We start from the raw sequence: 20,888 nt of genomic DNA, 5'->3' as shown, positions 1-20,888 counted from the left end.
AAAAACGAACATTTTCATCCTTTCAAAACCAGACCTATACAGCAAGTCAGACGTGAGTAAAATCAATTGGCCGGCACTGTATTGTCCCAATTAGTTGTAAGTAGATTGCAGGTTTGGGAACACAAAGGGAGAGAATAATCTGTTTCAATTAGATCAATCTGGTAAAGGATTTCAATGCACTAATGAAGGGCTAATGATAGTGAGTGTTTAAAATATTCAGGTAGCACTCATCCGCTCTGAAACTCAGAGACCTGCATTAACATACTCTCACTGTCTCCTTGTTACCCTTTTTTATGCCCTCAATTCAAAGTCCATTCATATTTGATTAGTTCGGGGATTCTACCCAAAGGGGAGTAAATCCTGTTTTAGATGCGCACCATATTTTGCAGTATATCATTACGCGTGGGGCAGGATTGGAAGGCTGGCTGGAAAGAGGAAAAGGGCTGACTCTGCCTCGCAAACACATTCCCAAACAAATTGTCCTTTCAGTGACGGACAGTAGGCAGAGAGCTGGGTGGACGGAGCGGACCTGACATTTAGGGCTACTGAATATACCGTTGCATGAAAACTGAATGAATCATTTCTCTCCTGCGTTTGGAACAAGACGTTCCAGCGAGCCTCGTGATAACGGCTGAGGATGATAAAGCAGCGAAGGCTGTTAAATGATAAACAACGGTCGACACAAACAATTTCAGCGACGGCCCCGGAGAGAACACATTTCCAAACAGGTGTTGGATTTCAGGCCGGTGGGGACGAAAAACGCTCTGTAATGGAACATTTCCAGAATCCTAAATGTGATATGAGAGGTGCATGTCATTAAACTGTAGTAAATTGACTTGTCCCGACACACACACACACACCAATGGATGTTCAATCTCACTAATGGAGGAAATAGATTATATCTCAATCCTTTCTGTCCAATTAGCGCTAACAAGTAATGTTCAGTCTGTGCTGCAGAGGAAAAGCAATATGTCAAGCAAAAGAATAACATGATAACAATGCGCATTCAAAGTCAAGTTAAAAGGACTCATTATGTATGTTGGGTAGTGAAATCTATAACAATTAAACAAATCAGTTTGGGATGTAAAGTCTGATTCTGAAGGCAAATCAATTTAGTTAAACAAGCACTATTTTCTGAGGAGAAATCAAAATTGAGCGTAGTAATAATCCCTCATGAGACAGAAAAACTGCATACCAGACTCAAGTTGAAACAGAAGTCAGTTTGAACGGCGATGGATGTTTGTTGAGCAATTAACTAATATATATATATATATATATATATATATATATATATATATATATATATATATATATATATATATATATATATATGCCATCCATAAATAAATGATAAATTAAGAATGGTGGTGGATGAAACAGGTTACAATTCATCCTGATGGAGATTTCTGTTCCAAATAGCATAAAAAGTTGCTGAGACATTTCACATTTACATTTACACCAGTTTTGATGCACAATTCAGTGTTTAGCGTGGATGATGAGCTGATAGACAACAGTCTAATAAAGTGCTAATAAATAGAGAGCAGTGAGGTCATTGTACGACTGCTTAGGTGGCACAAGCCGCACTGAGGTGCCAGCTTTCATCGATACCGCCCACCTCCACAGCACACGGGCGACAGGGACACATTTGATCTGCAGCCTGACAGTGAGGAGCCAGTCACTTGTCAAAATGTCTGTATACATTTGCTGCCCGCCTCTGAGCAGCCTACTTTGCCCTCTTAGTGCCAACTCATTGTGAAGTCAGAACACAGACAGGGAGCATCGGGGTTGACACTGACAAGATTTCATGAAATAATTATGGTCCGATTCCCAGCCAAACCTAGACAGACAACTCACACGGGACATGGCATTCATCCAGGTAGTTTCTTATTCATCTACTCCGGCTTATTATGTAATATGCAACACAGCAAACAGATTCCATCAGGAGACTTTCCACCGGAGTTTGATCAAAGTTTCTTTCCATCTGGACATACAAGTTCTGTTTGATTCCTGGTGTCAAAGTTCACATTAATCCCTGCTGCACTTCCTCTCGTTGCTAAGGAAGGCGTTGCCGAGGGAGGACAAATAAAAGGATGATGACTTTGATTAGTGGTTCAGAAGCTGCTTCATATAAAGATTTGTCATTTTAACACAAAGCCGACTGTGTTCCCTAGTTCCTCCATTAGACACCCTGTAATCATTGGACAAATTCATGTTCTTCACTTGTCAGGCTATGTGGATGAAACCGGCATTTTTCACACCTTTTCAACTTAATTTGAAAAATTTGAGGCACCACATGATGGAAGGGAGACTTCAAGCTCACTGTGTCTTTTTTATTTGTGCTCCAGTGAGTTTGGAGCCCTGGTGGAAAGCAAGTCCTTAATCAAGTGTCTAAGCAGACCCATAAACCATCCTGAAAGGCCTCCCTTAGGCACCTTGCTGGGTAAACAATGCCATCACTCTGTCATGATCTTGAATTAAGATATCGCCACATGCATGTAATTAACATTTGTATTCAGTCCCAGGACGATATTTCATCTTGATTAAATAAGTATTGAGCGACACCTCCGTGAGAAATGCTGTGTTTTTGTGGGGGGTTTATTTCTTCTTCTTTACCCCGAGAGCAGAAATTGGATTAAATACAGAGGATTTTCAAAAGCAGAAAACAGGACAGGGAAGGTATTTGTGGAGCACAAAAATAGCAAACCCCTATCAAAGCAAGTCCACTCTCCTCTCTGCCTCTCTCTCTCTCTCCGTCTCCCTGAAAAAATCGAGGCAGTGGCGCTGCTTCAGATGTGAGCATTATCCACAGTGGCACATCCAGCTTTTACGGGCCGGCCATCAGTGAGCAGGAAGTGAAGAGAGAGCCGGTATAGTGACATGTCTGAATGTGTATTAGCATGGGCCTGTGGGAGACAGGTGGAAGACTGAGAGAGTAATGTGTTGTGACTACTAGCTGCTTTAATGAATCAAGCCTAACCATTCAATAAATTGCCTCTATCATGTCGTTAACCGCAAACTAGGCACCTAAATGTTCTTTTTTGCTCAATTATGTATGAAATAAAAATCCATTTACATTTAAAAGGACAGGGGACATTGTAATAGAAGAATGTAGCAAATTATATTGTGGGTTTGTCAGCTGGAGATGACGTCTGAAGCTAACTAATGTATAACTTCTCAAAAAAAAAATACCATGGGAGCAAGGGAGTGAGTAGGGACTGAGGGAGGGAGGCTTTGAATCTCACAGTGCTGCTATGCAGCGTCGTGTTGGTACCCCATCAAAGAGCCCAGAGAAACACGCTCTCTTTTCCCCATTAATCTGTGCCACTTCCTTTTTTCTTCTCCCTCGTTACCTCCCGTTCTTTTACTCACTCCGGAGACAGGGGGGATGTTAAGGGGGACGGCAGCGTTTTCACGTGTCTCTTGTATTCTTTTTATTCCCATTAGCCTTGAGTTGTCTCAAACTACCTGACTCCCACGCAACGCGGAGGGAAAAGAGACAGAATAGAGAATAGTAGAGAGGCGACGAATGACGGGGAACAGTGAGGCGATAAGGGACGTAGAGAGAGTTGATAATATACAGGGGGGAGAGGGAGAACGGCGAGGAAACAGTCATTGGGAGAGGGGGATCTGAGCGAGAAAGAGCTTAGCTGTAATCAACGAGGGCGAGCCCCACCGGAGAGTACACACTCTCTGAAGAAACAAGTCAACATTTCCTGGAAAACAGCTCACTTAGACAAATTCTTTTTTTTAAGCGTGGCAGAGCGGAGACGGAGGGGGCGGTGAAAGATACGAGGGAAAGAAAGTTATGCCAGGAAAGACACCTGCATCATTCTACTGGAGGAAACAACACAGATAGAGAGAGCGAGTCAGGGAGGGAGAGAGAGAGAGAGAGAGAGAGAGAGAGAGAGAGAGTGAGACAGAGAGAGAGAGAGAGACGGGTGCTCATCACAAACTGGTGACAGGAAAATTGCCAGTGTCATCCAGCTGGATGTCACTGTCACCTCCATCATGAGACACCAGGACGTGTTTCTTCAAAGTGGACCGACTGCCCGTGTTAACCTTCACACTGACTCATTCGTTTTTTACACCCGGTATGGCTTTTGTGATCGTCTACCTGCCTTCACAGCTGCTCTTTGGATTTTGTCATAGCAGGAAAAAGACCCAATTATGCAACAAATAATATTAATGTCAACACACACAGACACACATCTGTGTTTTTCTAATAAAAATGTCGGCTGTGCTATGACCTACGCTGTCCCCTAAATAAAGAAAGAGTGATGTCAGACTCTTATCTGTCCGTAGGCCTTTCTGACATGGCACAGTGGGAGAAGCAGCTATGTATCATGAAATGAATGATGGGGAAATACCATATTTACATTACATCATGGCCTGCTGAGACATTTAAATGCAACAGAGACATCATAGTCATTACAATCATGTCCAACACCATAAACACTTTTGCCTTCACATGTGGTCAAACTTTGCAGCAGTTTTGCGTCAAGCTTTTTTTTTTTTTTTAAATCGCAGCACGGCCTTTTGTCCACCGTTCTCTGCAGTGTAACATTGTTGTCTAGCCTCCCTGTGCTCTTGGCTAACTTCCATGTCTGATGCTGTGCTTTTCTCTCTCCCCCCTTAAGATTCAGCCTGCTTTTTTTTCTTTTTTTTTACTAAATCCGCCTTGTCCGAGGACACTGCTTTCAGGTCCCACTTCATTAAACGCACAATCCGATGTATCTGATGTTCTTAAACCGAGGCCGCATCAAATTTTCAGATGGTAAAAAAGGATTCCAGAACAGTTTCATCCCAACAGCACAGCTAGAGAGAGAAAGACCGCCCAGTAGCAGACTGCAAGCTAAATTCATCTCTGTCCCCTGGTCGGCCTGTGTGTGTTTGTTGGCTGGCAGGCTGGTTAAGACATTGGCTGTCACTGAGATTTCTGGTCACGCTATTCTGCCCGGCATTATTACAGCGCCTATCACTCAGGCCCACTGTGTACATTATTCATGCCCCCCAGAGGAGTTCATCAGAGGCTGTGACCGCAGGTGCTGTGACAGCGCTCTCAATCACAGGCGCCCACGCCGTCTGCTCGTCCCGACCCCAGCATGACACCGCAAACCCGCGGTTCAATCCAGTTCAGCTACGGAATCGGTCCCAGAGCTGGGTGCAGTTGACCAGCATCTATTAGTTAGACTAATGTGGAAACTACCCTCAGCGCTGCCCCATCGCACGTGAACACGGAACCAAACTTCCACTTTGGCGCTCAGCTGTGTCCTGTCATCCTCCACAGTGACACATATATCCTAGTAGGCACATGTCTCTGCTGAGAGAGCGGCCTGCGAGGCTAAGTTACCTAATGCAACTGCGACTGATGGATAGATAGATCTACATCTGGTGTTTCACAGCCTTCCTGCTGCCTGCATCCGCGGTTCAATCACACATCTGAGGGAGGCGTCATTCGCCAAACTCAGCGTTATTTATGCACATCTGATAATGTGGATATAAATTCTGCCGCCAACAGAGACATCGCTCACAGCGTGATACCACTCGAATCTCGACTGCACTTTAAAGTGCAAATAGTGAGCTGACACCATGTTTGTCTTTAGCTTTTTAAATAAATAAGCTGATTCGGGAGAAGCAACCGATGCAATTCCTGTTGGGTCTCGCAAGTGAAGGCACATATTAACGAATTCAACCGGGGTGCTACCCAGTAATGAAATGTTAAAGAGATACTGTCAGTGTCAAGGGGAAGGCTTAAGCCTATTAATTTGCGATGTAGAAAGTTGATACTGAACACTGAGTCGTACAACTTCTTGGACATCATATCCTGTTAAGTTGCTGGTCATATTTTTCCACCCCTGCCCTCGTCTGTCAGGGGGATTTTATGACCTGTTTGGCCACACAATGGTGAGATGGTGAAAACTCAAACCCATGTAATTGATAGAGATTAGTGAGCATTTTTAGACTAATATCATGGTGGACGAGGAAAAGATGCCAAGACTTTGTAATTTAAGCTCTCAGTAATAGCAGATGTTCAAACTGTGCATCTGTGTTTCATGACTGCATGAACTTTGCATGTTCTCATCATATTTATAATAATAATTATAATAATAATTTATGAGGGTATGTTAGCAAAGACTTCAGACCTTGCAGAAATGAATGGAAACTGAATATAAATGAATACAGAAAATACTTCAGGAATGCAAAACATGAATACGCCCTTTAGCCTTGTTGTTCGACTCCAGCTAAAAGCAACAGAGTTGTGGTCATCCCCTCATGCAGATAGCGTCTTTCAGCAGAGGCTGCAGAGTAATGCATGTGCTGACTTCTGCAGAGCACTCTTAGTAACTGCCTGCACCACTATAAGCAGGGATTAACTTCTTCCTAATGAGGGGCAACTCACTGCTGTATGCTATAGGCTCCGATCACACCAAGATGTGTGGCAGCAGGCGCATGACATGCTGAAAAATATAAAGTCAATTGAAACTACCAATATCCAACTTTTGTCTGCCATTATCTGTACCAACCACATCTACCTGCATCAAAATAGGAAATAAGTAATTAAGGAGTAAAGCGCACAATAAGCACCACCGAAAGATGCACCGATATCAGATCTTGGTCCGATACAGACTCAAATAGCTGGATCCGGTATCAGTGAAAGTGGGCCAATTTGGTATCAGACACCAATATTTAATAGATAACTATTTAGTATATCCATTCGTTTTCCAAAGTTGGGAAGGCAATGTGTAAAGTCAAGCCTGTTACTGCCTTACAAACAAGCCAATGATAGCGGTCACTTCCACACAGTAACACATGCAGCTTAAACATCGGCATCAGATCGGTACTCGATAAACTGAAAAAGTCACATCGCCACAAAGAATCATGCGCTGCAGGTTTTTGGGAAGTGGAGGATGACTTTCTGAAAAATAGCTTTGATGTAGTCTATTGTGGAAACCCCTATTCAAAGCCTGTCATGCTCTTAATGCTGAGTGCAAGCGCTCCTCCCATCAGCCAAACCGATGAATCGGTGGAGGGATACCAACGAAAAGACCCGCCTTTGCTCATCCTCACAATTACTGTGCCCTAGGATTAACACTGAGGTCTGCCTATGAATGCTAATAAACAGCACACTGCATACCGACAGCCATAGCCCGACATCTATGTACGTGCCCTTCATGGGAGCAACACATAAAAGCACAAACACACAGGAAAGATCAATGACTTCTCACCCTGAGTCCCCTGTTACATGGCGTCACTAATGGCTCATAACACATCAGAGTGGCAGCATCACATACACACACATCCTCCTGTTTCCCAGTCAACTCCACTCTATTTCGCCCGGGACACAAATGATAATGGTCTCCCCTGCGTGAAAGGCTGGGCACCAAGCGTGCTGCTTCCTCGTCGCCTTCATGGGTACATGATGGGAGTGACTAATTTATACCTGCAAGTGTCCTTGGGTTCCTTGAAAGGCGTTATATAAATTCTAGTTAGGGCCAGGCGAGGCCCTATTGTGTTTCATATGTTACTTATTATTCTTACGTGGATTGAACGTGCCTTTTGAAGGCCTCAGCATAAAAAAATAATAATACAATGGGGTCTATTATTATACAACAATAGACGCCAGGCTATTATTATTATTATTATTATTATTATTATTATTATTATTAAGTGTGGCGATCACAATGATTTTGGTTTTGCCCCATCAGCTGACGTTAACCAGAGCCAGTAGTAGAAAACCAAGGTAAAATATACTACTTGATTAAAAGTCCTGCATTAAAATTTTAACTTAAAGGTTGAGTAGGTGATTTTTCCACTTAAGTACATAAGTGCATTTTACACGTTGCACATTGTCACGGTAACATTGATAACCATGTGGTGAAGGGGACAACCGCGACTCCCGGCCCGGCGATCTCTTTCGCGCATGTCTCTCTATCTCCCCTTTCCACACTGTCTCTCTCTACAAAAAACAATAAAAAGGCTTGCATGGCACTCTAGCCAAAAAAAATAAAATAAATAAAAAGAAAAAATAAATAAAGAAAGAAATCACCTGTCTGTCATTTACAGAAACAGGAAGTTAATATCTGATGTTTTGTTGAACCATATATCCTCCACTGTGTTGCTCTATACTATCATCCCCTGACTATCTCTTTCACTCCCAACATAATAACGCCAGCTGCTAGAAGGCTTTGTCACTTGATTGTAAACATATGTTTATTGTCATTTTACTTCCCTTGGAATGACTCAGATCATTGTGCCTCCTTCAGCCTTGAATGGCTATTGAAATTTAAGCATCTGTGAAGTTTAGAGGCAAAGTCCTAAAAACACTGCTATTTTTTTTTTGTAGTAAGTGCATAGAATTTCATCAGCTCATCGTCTGTTTTTTAATGTAGAATCTTAATCTGCAAAGAGCTATAGATCCATGTGGAGGAGTAAAACATACAGTATTTCCCTGAGAACTGTAGTGAAAAAAGATGGATAAAAGTAGCATACAATTAAAAAAAAAATACTCAAGTAAAGTACAAGTGCATAAAATCTACTAGTGAGGTAGTAGACTTTGAAGCCAACCTTATAGAAGAAGGAACAACTTGCTTCGGCTTTTAAAACACTGATGTTATTACTTTTCTCAGTGCACTGTTCCCACACAATAATGGCACTTATGCATAAATGATAATCACATTTCCTCGCCGTGCCCCTCGGTGACATCCCTGTGACATCCACTGTGCTTATGTATAAATAATGTCCACATCCATTTAAGTGTTACTCACTAACCCACATTACGACCCAATGTTCTGTGCTTTAACATAAATCTCTCTCTTTAACTGCATGGCACATTACACATGTTTACATACCGCCCATTTGAACTGACATTTAACAGTTGCATGTGTGCACTATGGCTCTTTAGAGAGTGTCATTATAGAAACCATTTTTCAAATCAAATTAGAGCCGTTACTTTTAGCAGTGAAGTGATAATATTGTAGTCCGGGACATAATTGACAAAGCAGCATTTTATATCCTGGGACATTCATTTTTAATTTGGTCCACCTTCATGGAGATATAAAGTTGTTGTTTTTTTTAGGCACTCACACAATGATACAAAACTGCACTCCCCTTAAGCTTGCACTGAAATGTTTTGCTGAAGCACCGAGATAGCCTGCATACATATTATCAGCCTTTATGGTCAGTGTACTCTGAGCTAATTGGCTTCAATACGGCATAAAACAGGCCTCTAACTCATGCTCTCCTAATCACACATGCCCTGTAATAATATCAGAAATCAAAATGATGGGGAGAACAGGTCCCGCTGTGGGCAAGCAGTGAAGGGGGGGGGGGGTTTCTTCAGACCCGAGAGAAATGTAATTTGGACGGGGAACGGAGGAGAGGGGGAAATGTTCTGAGGGAATTGGAGCAAGCATCTGTCTGCGACGAAGGAAATGCCAGGTCCTGTTAATCTTATCTGAATGGCTGCCTGCTGACGTGGATTTAATTTTATACAAGTGCACGCCTGCTAACTTGCGTGAGTGCACACCAGACCGCCTGTACACACATGAAATACATTTACATGTACATACATCATGGAGTATGGTGGCCTTGAGGTGAAACGGGCAAAGACACTGGAGAATACACAATAACAAATTAGAAAACACAAACACTGACAACAACAATAAGTGAAAGTGTGAAATGTTGCTGTGTTTTCTTAAAAAAAAAAGGATGTCGTGTTGTGTTTCCTAAAATGTTGTGTTTTCTGCTTTGTTGTTGTTTTTTATTATTTTCTTGTTCCATTCCATATATTTTGTTATTGTGTTTTGTCTAATGTTATTCTGAGTTGCACCTCAAGACCAACGTAGGAAATTCATATAAAAGCGCCATTCCCTCACACACCACTCAACCCGTGCACTCACATAAATTCTTATTTCCTCAAATGGGAACATTGAGATGCAGGAAACATAAACAACACATCCTTACCTCCCACATATTCCTACAGGGGTGTAAAGACGCACAACCACCCATTTACACCTCTACATTTCCTATGAAACACACACAAACACACACACACACACACCACAAGAACAAATAGTAAGGCTGATTCTGTCGAGATGCTCTGATCCTTCGCCCCCCACCCCGCCCTCCCGCCCCCCCCTTCTCAGAGCATTACCCATCATTCTTAGAGGTGACGGGTGAGGAGAGTGAGGGAGAGATACATGCTAAGTGAAATGGGAAATAAAGGAGAGGAGAAGTGGGTAGATGTGACATCGAAAAGGGAGACGAGTGAGATGATAGGGGGTGCCACGTTTGCTCATCCTCGGGCCTCTGGAGTACGACACACATGCATGACAGCCTACGGCTCATCACGGCACACCGAGGGAGGAGGAAGAACAGGAAAAATGAAAAGTGGGAGGCAGCAGATTCAAACCAACGATGAGATAAGAGATTAAAATGTGGCAAGGGAGTATTGGTGCAGAATTACAGAGTGAAGGGGAGTAAAAAAAAGTTAAAAAAAGAGGGAGAAAGAAAACGTGATGTGGAACACGATGCTCCCAGAAGCCACTGTGGTGGGTCTTTGACACACTCGGCGACATTCAGAATGGGCAAGCGGGCTAAACTGCCTTGAACATAGATTAGCAGAGAGCAGTGAGCGATGTTAACACTGAGCTCTGCAGTGCAGAGTCGCTTCCATGGTTTATCCACGGTCACACGAGGGTTTTTAAAAAACCTAGAGCACTAATATGATGCTGATGTATTTAGCCAGTTTCAGCTTGGTTAACGCGCGGATTACGATGTGAAGCAAAAGATGAAGGCAAAGGTTGTTTATGGTGATAGGTGGGAATCAGCATAGATGGAAGAATTATGGGATGTTTGGAGGGGAAAAAACATGTTTAAGACTGCGTTTTTTTAATGCGATTTTGTTGATTAGCATAGGGGAACAGTGGCGAGGGTGCTGCCACATTAGCTCATCGTCGTGCACACTTGGCTAGGGATGCTCTGTGACACAGGAGTGCAGCAACATGAAGCAGTGGAGCAGATGAACACACAGGGCTCAGGTCTGCGGTACAGTTTGTATCATAAAAAAGCAGCGACCACAATGGCACGCTGTCAATCATCAGCTCCAGCTGTAATGCAGCAGCCCACAGATAGAGCAGGAGGAGAGAGCAGAGAATCTCTCTCGCTGACAAAGTATAGCGAGCCCCTTCTCAAATGTCTTGGAGCGAGATAACATTTTAACAGGCTGCAGCTCCGAAACCAGATCTGTTATCTGCGTTGGTTAAGACGAGGACGCGTTCCCTCATGCCACACCAGTTGGATGAGTGAGCACTGCGCTGGGCTAATTTCCCTGCCAGCCCAGGGCACTGAGCTGGGTCCTCGTCCTGCGAATCGCTGCAACCTCATTGTGTATCTCCCCCATCCTTTATGGCCTCCTCTATGCTCTCCCCTCGCCTCCCTCCCTGGTTTGCCTATATGAAGACGGGAGCCGAAGCTTAGTAATTTGGAGTCAGCGATAAGGGCGGGCGGAGGATATTACTTGTGGGTAGACAGTGATTGAATCGGCTCCAGAGGGTCAAACACACCTAAATGACAACTCGGCGGAAACCCAGTACCCATTTATTTAGCTCGCAAACAGAGGCGGCGTGCGGGGGGGGGGTGATGATGAAATGCACCGTAGCACAGCTGGAGGGTAGAACGGGGAGGAAAAACAAAAGGACGCCGCGGCTTGCATCCCTCTCTGTGATCATGTGAGCCTAATTGATGTGTAGGAAGGAAAATAAATAAACCCAGAGGGGTATGATGTCACTCGGGTCATTTAAGGACTTTCTGGGGACAAGAAGCAGTAAAAACAAAAAGTGTAGAGGAACTGGGGATGTGGAAAAAAAGAGGGAAAAAATAAAGAGAACAAGGGTTTCACTCCACAATCCTGGTTTTATGCATATTTTCTATTTGTTTTTTTTTTTGTTTTTTTTGGCCAGCAGATCAAGATTTAAAAACATTGACGTATTATCCCCTTGCACGGTTAATATGACGATCGTGGTAGCAAACAGGTGTTCCAGTAGACATGGAGCAACATTAGCATTCACTTGTAGACAATGTAGAGCAATGTAGAGCAATGTCAAATGTCTCCTTTTAGCTCTATTCTGGTCTCCACTAAATCCTGGGGGAAATATCTGCCCCTTTAAGCGCTAAATGTTCCACTGTGTTCATCAGCTAGTTGATAACTGTGTCTGTCTGCTGAGCAGGTAGGGCACATTGGGTTTACCAGAGCTTTCTTTCTTAAAAACATGCCTCATGAGAGCAGGAAGCGTGAACCATAAGTAAATTGTGGGCGGTAAATAAAGCAATGATGAAAAACAGTAAAACGCGAAAGGAAACCGCAGACCCAGGTGATAATTCTCCGTTAGCTCATCGTCATGACTACTCTCACAGTGCAGTTGAAAAACTTCTGTCGTTACATCCCCCGCGCCTTTCCCTTCATCAGTATGTGGAGCCGATTGCCTTGCCTGCAAAGCATAACATTGCAGTTGAACAACATTTGACGCGCAACGTTGATTCATCCTCTGCTTTTCCTTCATCTCGCTGAGGCCGTACATTGAAATGCAGTTGCTGAGTTTGACACAGTTCAGTGGAGGACACCTGGAGCCAAAATCAAATTAGTCAATGGGCTTTAAAAAAACAAAAAACAAAGACGCAACAGCTCTGATCAAACCCCTTGGAGATTCCTCCTGAGCCCTGTGGCGTCGTTGCTTGTGTGTTTCTGAATGTGTTTGCATGCTTGGGTGGAGAAAATGCCTCTTCTACATGAAAAGTGTTCACATGAACGAGCCCAGAAAAAGGATGAAAAACCATCCCGAAACAACACCACGGAATCTCAGAAATCCGTGGATGAATATTCTGCCTTCGTGCCCGATAGTTACCCAGCGGTGAAGACGTGATTGACGTGACTGGAGGATCGGAGCCTCCCTGGAGTCGAGCCAACGCTTGGCGGAGGAGGGGCGCGGGAGGCCTGGATGTGGAGAAACAGCAGCAGCCGACCTCCTCACTCAGGGTGCCACCTACAACACAAAGGACAGGGTCAGAATCTCCTCCCCGGCGGACTGAAGGACATTTGATAAGAGATGGAAAAAGGCATTTAACAGCTCTTTAAGAGATTAATCCTCCATTGGATTACCCCCCCGCCCTTAAACACAATGGCATTCAGACCTGGGAGAAAAGCAGTAACACTGAGCATAAAATAAAGGTTTCTCCCAACCTTTGAGCGAGACAGACCGAGTTGGGCGGTCGGGCTCTAACTCAGCAAACCCCCGTGACTCCGGTCCGGTTGCTTGGCTGTTTATTATCAGCAGACAGCACACTCGGGCCTGGAATATAGGGCTACCGAGACAGCGGGTGCCCACCGCCGGGGAGAAACCAGGACTGAGGCCACGTGGGAGGAATGCCAATGAGTGTCCCCTTCCCCTTCCCTGCAATTTCATCTGCTACTCTGGCACGACGCTGCCCTGCAAAGCCGCTCTATCCTGGCCTCAGGTTTGATAGCGATGTTAACGGCATTTTCTCCGATTCCACGCTTCACATCCCGAACATTAACCAACACTAATAACCACATTAATCCGCTTTGATACGGCCCAGCCGAGCAGTTTGCAGTGAAGACCGTGCACGGACGGGCTGGGAAATGAAAAAATAAATAAATAAAGAGGGAGATATTAAGAGAAAGTTTGTCAGCAAACAGGTTGCCTTAAATGTGCGTTACATTTCCAATAAATTGAGCGGGGGAGCAGAGCAGAGGTTGGCAGGGGAGAGAAAAAAAGAGAGCAATCCCTAACTGTTCAAAACAGATATAAAACTTTAATGCCAAGCTTGCAGCAAGCAGCCAGCGGAACGGGAATGAGCTGAACTATTTCCAGAGTAGTAAGTGGCATTCATAGTTCACATTACAGTTTAATATGAGGAAATTGAAGATTCCTTCATACTTATTGTCTTCCTTCTTCCTGTCTGTAACACTACACAGGGTTATCGGCTGAAATGTAGCCAATGTTTGTGTGTTTATTTAGGTTTGTGTGAATTACAGAATATCTCATTGGTTTAATGCTCTCAATATGCAAAATGTTCCTTGAAACACGCCGTGAGGATCTCAGAATGAAAGCGGAGTCACCAGCAACGGCAGGAAACAAAAGTGAGAGACCGTTTAATTCTTCATATCAGAATCCAGCAAAAGACAGATATATCTCAAAAATCAATAAATGAAATATTTCTGTTCACAGCTAATAATGGGATTTAAGATTATGGGGATATTAATATGATCAAACGCTGCCATAGATATTCATGCGGCTGCAGCTGTACCACCCAGTGGGAGGAAACAGCGGGAAGCAAAAAGATAGGAGGTTGAGCGAAATAAAGACATAATGTGAAGAAAAATGCAAACACAGACAGCGAGACAAGGTGAAGATCCATATTGAGTTGTTATTATGAAACGCTTGCCACTAATTTGACACGGATACGTGTTAATCAACTGTGAAGACAACAGTAAAGAAAGATGTTGAAACCATGAAACTATCATTTCCATGTATTTGGTTTACATGCACAGAAGGCTCATGCAGACATCTGCCAATGCACTAAACAAAACGACAAAACCGCCGCCACTTTACATAAACACAAATAGGCTCGCTCCACAGTAATGGCAATAACGGCTCCCCCAAAGAACAAATGTCCACTTTGCTGAATTAGACAATAAAACCAGAAGAAATCACTGAGCTCACTGCTGCACCGGAGACGGGAAAAACAACGCAGCACGAGGACGATGTTTATGCGAGTGAAAGAAAGTTCAAGGCAAGAATCACATTTACGGCCCCGTCCTTCCGTGTACTTTCTACGCGAGAGTTCAAAGTGCATCAGCTGTTCATCCAAGCCGACGGCATAATAAAGAGTCCCGAGAAAATGTGCTCACAATTCATGACAACGTGGCGGCTTATTAAGTTCATCCTGAATATTAAATCCAGACCGCCTGATTTAAACAGCCTTTTATGATATTAGTTATGTTCTTTAATTTTAAAAGCTAAATGCAAAGAGACTTCTACAGTAAGAACTCCTTCTTTCATCCTTCTGTGTTTCTATTGCTTTAAAGTCATTCTCAGACGAACCATTTCATTTGAAGTTTCTAATGCAAGTAAAAAAAAGAAGTCTGTATTGACTTTTATTCTACTAGCTTCATACAGACTGTATTTTCAATAAAGGATTACTTTCATTGACCTTTCTAAAAACTTGAACCCTCATTTTCTTTCAACACTTAAATCAATATCTAGTTATTTTCTGGACATTAACATTATGATTTCAAATCAATTATTCAGGTTTATGTCATTCAGTTCAAAAAATCTCATGCTCTGATTTTACTGTCAATAAGGTAGTAGATATTTGTGTTGCTAACTTTATTGGAATAAAACCCCGGCATAATGTTTCCAACCAATGACAGAAGCCCATTATGTTAAGAGTTTATTACATAATGCTTATATTCCCATGCTGTCAGTTGTGCTACATCCTTCAACAGCTATTTACAGTAATGCCGTGGCTGACTAAGTCTGACCACTGCTGTCAATCATAACATGCGTGTCCTACTAACCTCAATGAGGAGGTTTCTAGAGGAGTGCCACTTTACAGAGGACATTTATATATAGTCATTATAATTCTGGTCACTTATTCATTGATCATTTATGGGTTTTTTAATGTTTTATTTATGTTTCCTGTCATCCCCAGTTTACTTACAGTTACATTGCAGATTCCGAGTTCCAAGTATATTTTGTCGTGCAGACTTTTGTACTTTTACTTCAGTAAAATGTAAAACTCTTGACTTGTAACTTCCAAGTATTTCTACATTGTGGTGGCCTGGATACTTCTTCACTCACATCTGTATCTGTGTGTGTGTGTGTGTGTGTGTGTGTGTGTGTGTGTGTGTGTGTGTGTGTGTGTGTGTGTGTGTGTGTGTGTGTGTGTGTGTTATAGGCTATGGTATATACGTGTATATAGGCTCTTTACTGTTTGGGTGGGTGTTTAAAGGAATTTGAATCTAAATTTTTAAGGAAATGTGCTAACGTTGCTTTGCCCTGCCTTACCTCGTAGGAATGCACTGCATAATTAAAAAACCTGGTTCAAACTGAGGCACCAGCAAAGGGCTCAAAAAGTTTCTAAGAGCCCGGAGAGGACCCTCAAGCATTTTTCGGATTCAGTCCTTAGCCCTCGTAGACTCATGAGCGGACTCTCCGAGTGTGTGCCTCTGTGATGGTGGACAGTGGAGTTGGTTAGCCCAGTGATCAGCCCTAAACTGCACTGCCCATCGGGAGTTCTCCCTCCTGATTAAGAGTCTGCCACCGGCCTTCTCATCAATGATTAACATGTTGGGAAATCTAAAAAGCCACTTGACAATACACATTAAAACCACTCAAAGAAAACTTGATTCTGTGTATTCTGTAGATATGGCAGACTTTTTTCTCAACAACAAAAGGACAATGGCAAAGCCGGATAGCGCGTCCTTGACATATACAGACAGACAGCTAGACAAATGGAAAGCCAAACAGAGCGATGTTTAGACCTAGAGTGCAGCTCCTATAACACCGACATGACATATAACTGAATACTAACATCCCCTTTCTGTTTCTTCCCAACTTCCCTTATGGCCACTCACTGACCCTGAGTGTTCAAACAACATTTCAAAAAGGGATTCAATCCGTCTGGGCCTTTCATGGAGGACACCAGGTTGTCAAAGCATCTCTCTCCATAGTGGATAAGGGGCCACTCATTGCCCAGAGCAATTTACAGACATCCTCCTGCCAGCTTTCTCCTTCCAGAACAGTGGTATGGGAGTTTAGTCATATAGCTGCAGAGGCTGCTTGTCAATTTAAATAGGACAGCACACCGAGGTGCACTTCAACCACACAACACAATTCATCATCGACATTGTTTAACCCCCAACTGTCACATTCATGCCGACCAGATAATGAAGCATTTTGTCATTGGGAATGAGTGTGCAGTCGCTCAGAAAAGTCTCAGTAACGTTCCAGAGGCATGAAATAGCTTTTGATGAAAGCCATGCATTGTGGATTGACAGTATTGGAACGTATTGGTACAACGATTGGGTGGACTGGAGATTATAATGTTGTTGATGAACAGGTTTTAAATATGAACCTATGACAGGGTGAATGGGGAATCCCGGACACACACAGCAATTAAGGTGTCTACACAGGAAATACTACGTTAGCTTGGATTGAAGACACAATGGAAGGTATGGAAATATGTACAACTACATTATTATATTTATATTCTATTGTATTATTATATGAATTAAACTGAGGCACTTTCCATTTCACACAAACACTCAGTTTCCTGTATCTCTCTGTTTGTTTCTCTCAGTAACACACTCTCCAAGATCTGGCAACTAATGTTCACGAATGCCCAAAACTATTTAATTCAGAGCAGCTGTCAATCACAGCTGTCAAATGTGACGTCTCACTCCCTTTTTATAGCATTCAAAAACTAATTAAAACCACCCTTATAATAAAAGTGAACATCTTTGGTATCTTTCGAAAAAATGTATTTGACGTGTACCTGTGAAAGCTAGTATACTGCAGCACTACACCAATTTAGCCTGGAAGTTTAATATACTGTTTGTCCCTGTGCTGGTATTCAATTCCATTCAATTTGATTTATTGTGTCATATCATAACAAAAGTTATCTCCGGAGACTCTTCACATAGGCCAGGAGCCAGGACTGCAACACGCTCATGATTTTCAAAGTCAATGAATTTCAAAGTCCCAACATCACCCAGGAGCAAGCAGTACAGCTCGACAGTGGCGTCGAAAAACTGCTTTAACAGATTTAAATTTTGGCAGAAATCTCGAGCAAAACAGACTCTTGCGTTCCATCTGTATTTGGTGTAGTAGTAATGGTTACAGCAGTAATATTAACAGCAGTAGTCCGTGGTGGCAGGCACAGCCCCGTTTAGAAGATTTGAACTCCCACATGTCGCCGTGGTCCAAAAAGCAGCCAAATTCACTCCCTCGTTCACTCATTTACTACTCTGTTTGGTAGAAAATGATAGTCAGTAACTTGTACTTATAAATAATAATTTTGCATATGTTAGTTCATTTTTGCATCTTTAAAATGTGATGCTTTACGGCATTGTTAAAAGAATATATTATATAGGGCGGCTGTGGTTCAGAGGTAGAGCGGTGGTCCTGGCTCTTCCTCCAGTCCCAAGTGTCCTTGGGCAAGATACTGAACCCCACATTTCCCCCGAAGGCTGTGCCATCGGTGTGTGAATGTGTAAATGTAGACTGATTAAGGCGTTAGAGAGATTCAGGTCCATTTTACCATTTAAAACTGAGAGTGATTGTGGACACAGCCCCGGTTTGACTTGTAATATACAACAGAAAAACAGCTTCAACCCAAATACAGAGGATGAACGTTTGATCAACAACAACAGTGAAAAGCAGAGATATTGGAAGAAACAAAACTTTATGACAAAGGCAGGGTGAGAAATAAGGGAAAGTGACAAGAGGGAATGAAGAATCCGAGATGAAGAGCATGACAGATGAATAAGTTGGATATCCCATACACTGGGAGAGAGGTGCTGAACACGTCCAACAAGAGATCTCAGGAATACGGCAGCAGTCTTGGTCCAACACTTCCCATTAAGCCCAGGTATGTGGGATTAGAAGTGAAACACTGAGAGGACTCGCTGTCACACTCACTCATTTCAAAAAAAGTATGTCAGCAGTCCCACTGCAGGTCCCTGCAGTCGGCGTTTGGAATAAGAAGTATCTTTACCGTTATACATCAGCCGGGTCCCAGAGCGCAGAGTCTTAACAGGACAGAGCGGGAGTGTTTTAGAGCTATCAGCACAATAAGTGGTCTATATGATTCACCTGCCACCAACAATAAAAAAGGAAAAGATGCTGACTTGACCTTCAAGTCTATTGTGGGGTTATTTTTGCTGTAATGTGGTTGTTAAGGTAACATTATGTCACTAGTGTTGTTGCTTTTGTTCTGCTCTGCAGGCTTTAATAGAGTCAGTGGTGCAGCTTCGTCTTATAGCTGGTGGCCTGCAAACATTCCTTTCATAAAGAACTTTTTCCAGTTCAATTCAATGCAATTCAATAACTACAACATCCCCAGTAGGGGAGTGAACACGGCAGAGCACGGACATGCAAATCACAATAAAAGTGCAATGAGTATATAAAGATAGTCCAATTTCATTGTCATGTTTTGGTCTATAGGATGCTCAGTTAAAATAGAAGGTGGTCTCCCTGCTCCTATTTTCAATGATATTTAAGACATGAATCCAAGGCTTGGTGGTTCAACGGGACAATGTCCCCACGCACAAAGCAGAATAAACGCTTTTCTCAGTGTGCTGTGAAAGAACTTGCACTTGCACAGAGCCCCGACCTCAACCCCCGATCAAGATCCTTGGGATTCATTGAAAAGCCGACGGTGAGCCAGGCATCAACAGTTCAACCTCACAGATTCTCTTGTGGCCGAATGGGAGGAAATGCCTGCAGCCAGGTTAAAAAAAGTATTTGGAATTACTTCCCGGAAAGGTGGAGGATGCTGCAGCAGCATATTAATGCAGACATTTAATACAGACGTTCATGTCCCCCCCTCAGGATGAAGTGTAATCACTTTGATGATCCTTTAACTCATCAGGTCAAAATAAAAGAACATATGTAAAGCATAAAATGGAAAATCCTGAAACATACTGCAGCAGTTTATCACAAGAAGAACACAGGACTTCCTTGATAAGCTAGGGGCCGTCTCCGTCACCTCAGAGTCAGAGCACTGGCGTGGAGTTGAGTAACTATCTGCCCAGAACGGCTTGGTGCCCCGTGACAAGCCACACAGTGAGTGACCGTCACCGAGCAGGCCCTCTCCATTTCTGTGTCCTTGCTGCCACTCTGCTCTCACATCGCTGCCATTCCATTATTCATACCCAAGCATGACCAAGACTCAGCCAAAAGGTAAAACAAGACCTTCTTCGAGTTTCTTAGCGCCGCAGAGGCCATATAGGACGTGAAGGGGGTTCGCCCACAGGGCACAGAGGCTGATGACTAACGCGGGCATGACGCTATAAGAGCAGCATGATGTACACGCTTTAGCGCGGATGGCTGCAGCGTGAGTCAGAATCACAACCCTTGCAGTGTCCTTGTTGTGCTGTACGCATTAAGCTACGGGATCACCAGCGGAAAGTTTATTCTAGCGGTGACGCAGTGACTGAGAGCGGAACGAGAGTCTGCTATTCAGTCCGGTGTGCACTGTATCTTAAAATGCAAAAAGCATCCTCCTTGCAATGAGAAAAATACTGAGAGTGAAGAGGCGAGGAGACGTGACCGTTAAAGATGTAGAGGCGAGGGTTTCCCACCGACAAACTCCTGTGAGCCGCTGTTACATGTTGCGCTTTGATGCTCGGTTTTCTAGAAGTTTTCAGCCCTTATCGCAGTTTCTCATGTAACCACAAACGCAATCCAACCTTCACATTGCTTTTTGATGAAGACAGCGTGGTTATACCTTAATATTTAGGCAAATATCCTTTGAAAAAGTTACCTAAGGGAGTCTGGTGTATGCGATTTTGTATATAGCATCTAGGATTCTGGATGTGCGGCACAGCAAGTAATATTTCATGTGTTGAAGTTAGTGTTTTAGGCCTCTGGGAATATGCTGGCTGGGCCCCGGCTCTGCTGTAATACTTTGCCTGAACTTTGAACGATTTCAGTTTCCTGATGGGAGGACATTATACGCAGTCCATGTATCCAGTCAGACGTGAAGTCTTTGCCCCTGAGCGTCTGGCGACTGGGGCTCTCCAGAGGGTTAAGTGTGGAGATTACTTGCGGGCCATCTTCTCTGGTAATGAACCCTGTCTGGGT

General features: G+C 43.3%; 1 protein-coding gene across 1 annotated transcript in view; it reads right to left on the bottom strand.

The window, feature by feature from the left end:
• Positions 1-13,014, bottom strand: part of drp2 (dystrophin related protein 2) — an 88,176-nt gene extending 75,162 nt beyond the window's left edge. The window contains exon 1 of the mRNA XM_084009506.1: positions 12,903-13,014. The gene's annotated coding sequence lies outside the window, so the exon portion shown is untranslated. The remainder of the gene's footprint in view (positions 1-12,902) is intronic.
• Positions 13,015-20,888: the final 7,874 nt, after the last annotated feature.

Source organism: Eutrigla gurnardus (assembly GCF_963514095.1).
Source record: "Eutrigla gurnardus genome assembly, chromosome: 5".
NCBI lineage: Eukaryota > Metazoa > Chordata > Actinopteri > Perciformes > Triglidae > Eutrigla > Eutrigla gurnardus.
The sequence above is the reverse complement of the archived record's forward strand: the minus strand, read 5'-3'. Positions and strand labels throughout refer to the sequence as shown.